At 58.0% G+C, this 6,816-nt stretch overlaps 1 non-coding gene across 1 annotated transcript; it reads left to right on the top strand.

Annotated features, from left to right (window-relative positions):
• The first annotated feature begins 5,355 nt into the window (after positions 1–5,355).
• Positions 5,356–5,562, top strand: LOC124790919. The gene has a single exon (XR_007016375.1). It is a non-coding gene; the product is annotated as a small nucleolar RNA U3 (small nucleolar RNA).
• The last annotated feature ends 1,254 nt before the right edge of the window (positions 5,563–6,816 follow it).

The following is a 6,816-nucleotide window of genomic DNA, read 5'->3' as shown; positions in this document are numbered from 1 at the left end:
TCGAAGTGTTAGGGGTTCCAGGTGCCAGCCAGCCAGCCAGCCAGCCAGCCAGCAGTTCCCGGTCCCGGCCTGCAGCAGTGGTCCCGCAGCCAGCCAGCCAGCCAGCCAGCCAGCCAGCCAGCCCGCCCGCCCTCCGGTGGCAGCAGCAGTCCAGCCAGCAGCAGTCCAGCCAGCAGCAGCAGCAGCAGCAGCAGCAGCAGCAGCCGCCCCGGCCCCGTCCGCGGCAGCAGCGTCCCTGCCTCTCGCCGTCGCCGTCGCCGTCGCCGTCGCCGTCGCCGTCGCCGTCGCCGTCGCCGTCCGTCGTCCCCCAGTGTGTGTCCTGTCCTTTTAGTGCTGTGTTTTTCTTTCTTCTTCTTGTCGTCATGTCCGCCCCCACCACCACCGTCACTACTACCACCACCGCCATCGTGTATACGTCCCCTTCCGCCGCCTCCACCACTATCACTTGGTGTGCCCAATCCCACCCCCCTCCTTCCATCCCTCCCCTCCTCTCTATCCCTTCGCCCTCGCTCTTTGTCTCCCCGTCTCCCGCCTCTTCCTCTCGTTCTGATCCCTTCCCCCCACTCCCCCAGCCTGTCACTGCAGCTCCGGCTAGGGTGGTGGCCCGTCGGGCCACTGCCCACGCCCAGCTCTCCCCATCGCCGTCGCCATCGCCATCACCGCCACCACCGTCATCATCGTCACCATCACCATCACTGCCACATTCGCCTGCACCGTCACAGTCACTATCTCCGGCGCCGCCTGCTGCGTCCGTGCCGGGACCTGTCCCTTCCCACCACCTCCCCATCGTTCCCGTCCCTCCTGTCACCACCCGCCCATCTGCCGCTGTCAAACGCCCTAGTGGCGCCTCCACTTCCTCTGCTCCTAAAAAGGCTCCACCCCGCCCGCCATCCCCACCCCAAAATGCCATGGACGTCTCCCCCCCAGGCCCCGCTCCCTCCTCCTCCTCCTCCTCCTCCTCCTCCCCACCCGGTCTCTACAAATATCTCCTGTCCCGTCCCGATCCTTCATTCCTCGAGGCCCGGAATCTCTCCCTCCTCCTCCGCCAACATTTCCCTGGCGCCCCCATCTCTCTCCTTACTCCCAGACGGGATTCCGTTCTCATCTCCTCCCCCAGCCCAACCCTCCATACTGACATCCTCTCCCGCCTCCCCATCACCCGTTTTGGCCCTAACGCCTCCCTCACCCCTGCTCCCTCCCCATCTCCTACCCGCCAACCCCAACCCCCGCGTCGCCCGCCGACCCTCACCGCCGTGATCACTCGGCTTAGTCCGTCGATCACGGAGGAGGAGGTGTTGGCGGAGCTGAAGGCCCATCCCACCCTGGAGGTGCGGGCAGTCCGCCGCATTTTTAACGCGACCGGCCCCACCCGCCTTATGCGGGTGTTCTCTGAGGACGCCCCCTCCATTGACCGTCTCCTGAAGGAGGGTGCCCTCCTCTTCAATCAGCGGTACAAAGTCGACCCCTCCCGTTCCCCCCCTCAATCCCTGCGCTGCCAGAGATGTCTGCGCTACAATGCACACACAACAGCCGAGTGCCGCGAGGCCCCCACATGCCCGCATTGTCGCCAAGCGCACTTCCTCCGGCAGTGCCCCAACCTCCAATCCCCTCCCTCCTGTAATACCTGCAGCCTCCCCCACCCTACCTACTCCCAAAAGTGTAAAGCCCGGCCCCCTCCCACCACCCCTGAACTCACCGTCCCTGTCCGTCCCCTGGACGCCCCCACCCCTCCTGGCAATTCCCTTCGTCCCCCTCCCACTGCTGAGGACATCATCAGGTTCCTCACCATTGTCCTCCAAAACGTCCATCCCTTTCAGCGCCCCCACACCCTCCAACAGATCTCCCTCGCCGCCCGTTCCATATTCCACCTTAAAATGTACGCCACCTTTTCCAATAACCAGGCCCATTTCACCTTCTCCCGCCTTGACACCCTCGTATAAGTCCTTATCATGGCGCGACAGCATCGTATCCTTTTCAACAATATCCGCTCCCTTCCCGCCAACAAGAACCTCTTCCTGCACACCCTTGCTACCCACCGTGTGGATGCCTTCCTCCTCAACGAAACCTTCCTCCAACCCCACCACTCCATCCACACCTCCCCCTATCTCCTCCACCGCTCCGATAATCCCCTCCCAGTTGCGCGTGGCGGAGTTGCCATTGGCCACCACCGCCAGATCCCCGTTCGGCTCCAGCCTCTCCTTCCCGACCCCACCGAACACCTGATCCTTAGTCTCTTCTTCCCCGGCCTTACCATTACCTGTGCCACCATCTATGTCCGCCCCAACGCCCCTCTTCCTTTCGACTTCCTCTCCCACATCGACCGTACCTTCTCCTCCTATGTGATCGCCGCTGACCTCAACATCCATAGTCGCTCCGCTGCCCAGTTACGGCGGTGGCATCGGTTCCTCTCCTCCCTTCAAGGCGACCTCATCCCCATCCCCCAGCACACTCGTCCCGAATCCAACTCCACTCCCGATGTTATCCTCTCCTCCCCTAACCTCCTTGGTCGCATTACGGTGGATGTCCTGGAGCCTATTGGTAGCGACCATCTCCCTGTCCTCCTCACCGTTTCAGACGGCCGTCGCCCCCGCCCCGACCCTCGTCCTGACCCTCCCCCTAAGTACATCCATGACTATTCCCGTGCCGACTGGAATGCCTACCGGGATACCCTCTCCACTCAGGTCGATAGCCACCCTCTCGCCTACCGCCGTCCCGATGATGTCACCCATGCCGCCTCCTTTCTCCAGCAGACCTTGTCTGAGGCCGTGGAGGCCCACGTCCCTACTGTTGCCATCCACCCCCACCGTCCTACCTTACCACCACAGGCCGTCCTCCTCCTCCGTGAATCCCGTCGTCTCTACCGTGCCTTCCTCCGCACGCGTGACCCGGACACCCTACGACGCCACCGGCAACTACAGCGACACATTCGAAATTTGCTCGCGGCCAAGAAACGCCGGGACTGGCGACAGACATGCACCCGTTTAACTGCTACCCTCCCTATAAACTCGTCCAAGTTCTGGACCGCTTTCCGTCGCCTTACCGGAACTAAACCCTCCCCCTACTATCCTCTTCTCCACGATGATCACCCCTTCCCTGACGCCCTTAGTAAGGCAAATCACTTTGCCTCCTACCTGTCCGATGTGTTTTCCATCCCTGATGATCCCCAGTTCGATTACTCCCTCTTCCCAGATATCCGCGATCGAACTGACACCTCTGTCCCTCCCCTCGCTCCTGGTTTCCAGTACTTGGACCACATTCCACACACGGACCTTAATGCCCCCATCACCACACAAGATCTCATCAATACACTCCGCACCAAACGCAACACCGCTCCTGGTCACGATCGTGTCACCTACCGTCACCTTCGTGAAGCTCCTGTCTCTTTTCTCTCCACCCTGGCCAGGCTCTACAATGTAGTCCTGTCCACCGGTTACTACCCCGACCTGTGGAAAACCTCCCGTATCCTCATGTTCCTCAAACCTGGCAAACCGCCGTCCGCCGTCTCCTCCTACCGTCCCATCAGCCTTACCTCGGTCTTCAGCAAGGTCCTGGAATCTATCCTCACCCGCCGCATCCACCAGCATCTCCGCCAGCACCGCCTCCTCCCCGTTACCCAGTGTGGCTTTCGGCCGTCCTTCTCTTCTGACGATCTTCTCCTTCACCTCACTCATCTCCTTTCCGAACAGCTCAATTCCCGTCGCTCCGCAATCTTCCTCTCTCTTGACCTCGAACGCGCATATGACCGCGTATGGCATTCCGGTCTCCTCTTCAAGCTCCACACCTTCGCCCTTCCCATTAACTACGTTCGTCTGATCGGTTCCTTTCTCTCCCGCCGTCCTTCCTATGTCACCATCCATAACACCGATTCCTACACCTTTTTCCCCTCCGCCGGTGTGCCCCAAGGCTCCGTCCTCTCCCCCCTTCTGTACTTGTTGTACACGGCGGACATGCCGCCGCCGTCACCCCCCGTCCACCTTCTCCAGTTTGCCGATGACACCGCCTTCCTTGCCCTTGCCCCCACCCTGCGACGCTCCCAACACCTTCTCCAATCCCATCTTGACCGGTTCACCGCTTGGTGCAACCAGTGGTTGCTCAAGGTCAATCCTTCCAAAACCCAGGCGATCATTGTAGGCAAAACCACTCCCTCCTTCCGCCTCCTTGATTTCTATCTCACCGTTTATGGCCGTCCCATCGCTCTCACCCCCACCCTTAAGTACCTTGGCGTCACCCTCGACCGTCGCCTCTCCTGGACTCCCCATCTCCAGACAATCCAAGCCAAGGCACGTTCCCGACTCCGTCTCCTCAAGCTCCTTTCCGGCCGCACGTGGGGTCTGGACCCCTCCACCATCCTCCACACCTATAAGTCCCTCATCCGCCCTATCCTCTGTTACGCCCATCCCGCCTGGATCTCCGCCCCCCCTTCCTTTTATAAATCCCTCCAAATCCTTGAACGCCATGCTCTCCGCCTTGCCTATCGCATCCGTCTCCCTTCCCCCACGCGGATCCTGTATGACCTTATCCCCTTCCCCCACCTCCTCCTCTTCCTCGAAAGGATACGAATCCTATACACCTCCCGTAAACTCGATCCTCCTCACCCGCTCGTCTCCCCGATCCTCTCCCACCCCCGCCCGCTGCCGCGCCTGTACTCCCACGTCCCACCTGGTCTCCATCTCTCCACCCTCCTTACCCTCTCCCAAGGTGGTTTCCGCCAGCTCCCCCTCCCTGATGATGTCCTCCTCCCCTGCATCTACCCCTCCTATCAACTTTGATCCTCCCCCCCCTCCTGTGTCCTTTCCTTCAGGCACCCTCCCTCCCCCCCTTTTCCCTTCCCTTCTCTTTCCTTTCCCCCCTCCCTCCTCCCCTCTCCTCCGGGCTTCACTCCCCCTACCTCCCTCCCCCTCTCTCCTTTGCCCATGGCATCTCTGCTCTCCCCTCTCCCATTTCCCCTTCCTCCTCCTCCACCTCCTCTCTTGGCAGGTCCCCGGACTCGTACACGCTGAGTGGACATTCGCGCGCCGGAGATCGTCGCCATCAGTGTCTCGTGAGTGCCGTCGTGTTTCGTGTTCAGTGTTCCCGTCATACTCCATCGTTCACCTGTGCCATCGCCATCTTCAGTGTTAGTGCGTCGTGGCAACAGTTTGTAGTGAATTTTCGTCAAGTGTGAACGGCTCCGTGTTTGTCTTTATGTGTCTACTGTTTTATTACCCACCGTTATGTCACATTTGTGTATTCTTTCTGTTCTATCTTTATCTCCTCTACGGCTGAAGAGCGGCGTACCATGCTGCTGACAGCCTGCCTGTTTGTACGGGTTTGAAAATAACAATAAAGAAAAAAAAAAAAAAATAGCTTGCAAGCAAGATCATACTTCACAGGATCATTTCTGTAGTATGTCTTCAACTCTCTCTAGTTCAAAGCTGGAGTAGACGTAACCACGATGATGAGTGGTAGCACTTTCCCTGAGCGTGAGGCTTGCGATCGAGATTCATCGCATCTTGGTTGTAATCGATGATCGTTCACCACATTCTGAGGGATGTGGGAAGGGAATAGCGCTTTCCGAGTGGTGGTTTTATTATATAGATTAGAAGCGTAAGTCATACCTTTGGTATCGGGACACGCGTCGTTGCAGAAATGTCGCTGCAGGTTGTGGAAGGACTTTGATTGCCACATGTCATGAAAGCCTTGTGGAAGTTTCTCGAGTGTCACGGGGACGAGCCATTTGATTTGGCCTGCTCCAAGTGCTAGGCTTGGATGACAACGACGTACTTTTGAGTTACAAGAATGAGTGAGCAACACAAGAAGAGTGCAATTGATGACCATAAAAAGCTGACACACAACACAGTCTTGATAATCACCACTAATGCATGATGTACGAAACATTTAGGAGGAGCACGTTTGGCTAGCAAACATGAATTGAGTGATTTGCAAGGCACTGTTATCTGCAAGAAGGAATGCATGAAATTGGCAAATGAATAAGACTGGTTCAAATACTATCGACAGAAATTTTATTTCTGTTGTCAACTAGTATTAATTAGATGTGTGGGAGTAGGGGGATATTTCCCTTGCACCATACATCTACATACACGTTGCGTCTGATGTGGCCTAGATTTGCGTACAAAGAACTGTCTAGTTGTCAGGTTTTTCAGTGAACGAGTGTGGTAGGGAGGAGAGAGATTAGTGTTAGATGCAGAGCAGTGCGGGCAGTTGTGTGTCGGACGTTGTATGTCGGACGGTGAGTCGCCGACAGGAATTAGGCGTGCTGCCATCTGTCGGCAGGTGAGGTAATGAAGCAGCTTGAATGGTGACAGAAATGATGAAAATAGTTAACTAAAGAGTAATAGCGACGACATTTGGCAGACACGTGTTTCAGCGTTGACAGTTAGTTTGGGGTGTGTGCTTGCATGACAGTGGAAGTCTGTTGACGGTAGAGAAGTAGACAAGACGGAAAGAATTTTCCGCGTTCTCGCGGAGAAGTAATAGAGAAGCAGCCATAAGTATTGAAGTGAGGGCGTTGATCGGCATCTCCGGCGGTACACCGAAAGGTTGCCGTCCTTCGATGGTGCAATTCCAGCGCCTATCGAAGTGCCAGGTGTGCCAGGTGTTCCAGGTGCCAGCCAGCCAGCCAGCCAGCCAGCCCAGCAGAGCCGCCGCGGTCCTGCAGCAGCCGTAGCCGTCCCGTTCCCGGTCCCGGCCTGCAGCAGCGAACCCACCGGCAGCCAGCCAGCCAGCCAGCCAGCCAGCCAGCCAGCCACAGCCAGCGTCCTGCCCTTTTCGTGCTGTGCGTTTTTTCTCCCTGTCGTCATGTCCGCCCCCACCGCC

This window comes from Schistocerca piceifrons, chromosome 3 (assembly GCF_021461385.2).
Source record: "Schistocerca piceifrons isolate TAMUIC-IGC-003096 chromosome 3, iqSchPice1.1, whole genome shotgun sequence".
Classification (NCBI taxonomy): Eukaryota; Metazoa; Arthropoda; class Insecta; order Orthoptera; family Acrididae; genus Schistocerca; species Schistocerca piceifrons.
This window is presented reverse-complemented; position numbering and strand designations above follow the sequence as displayed.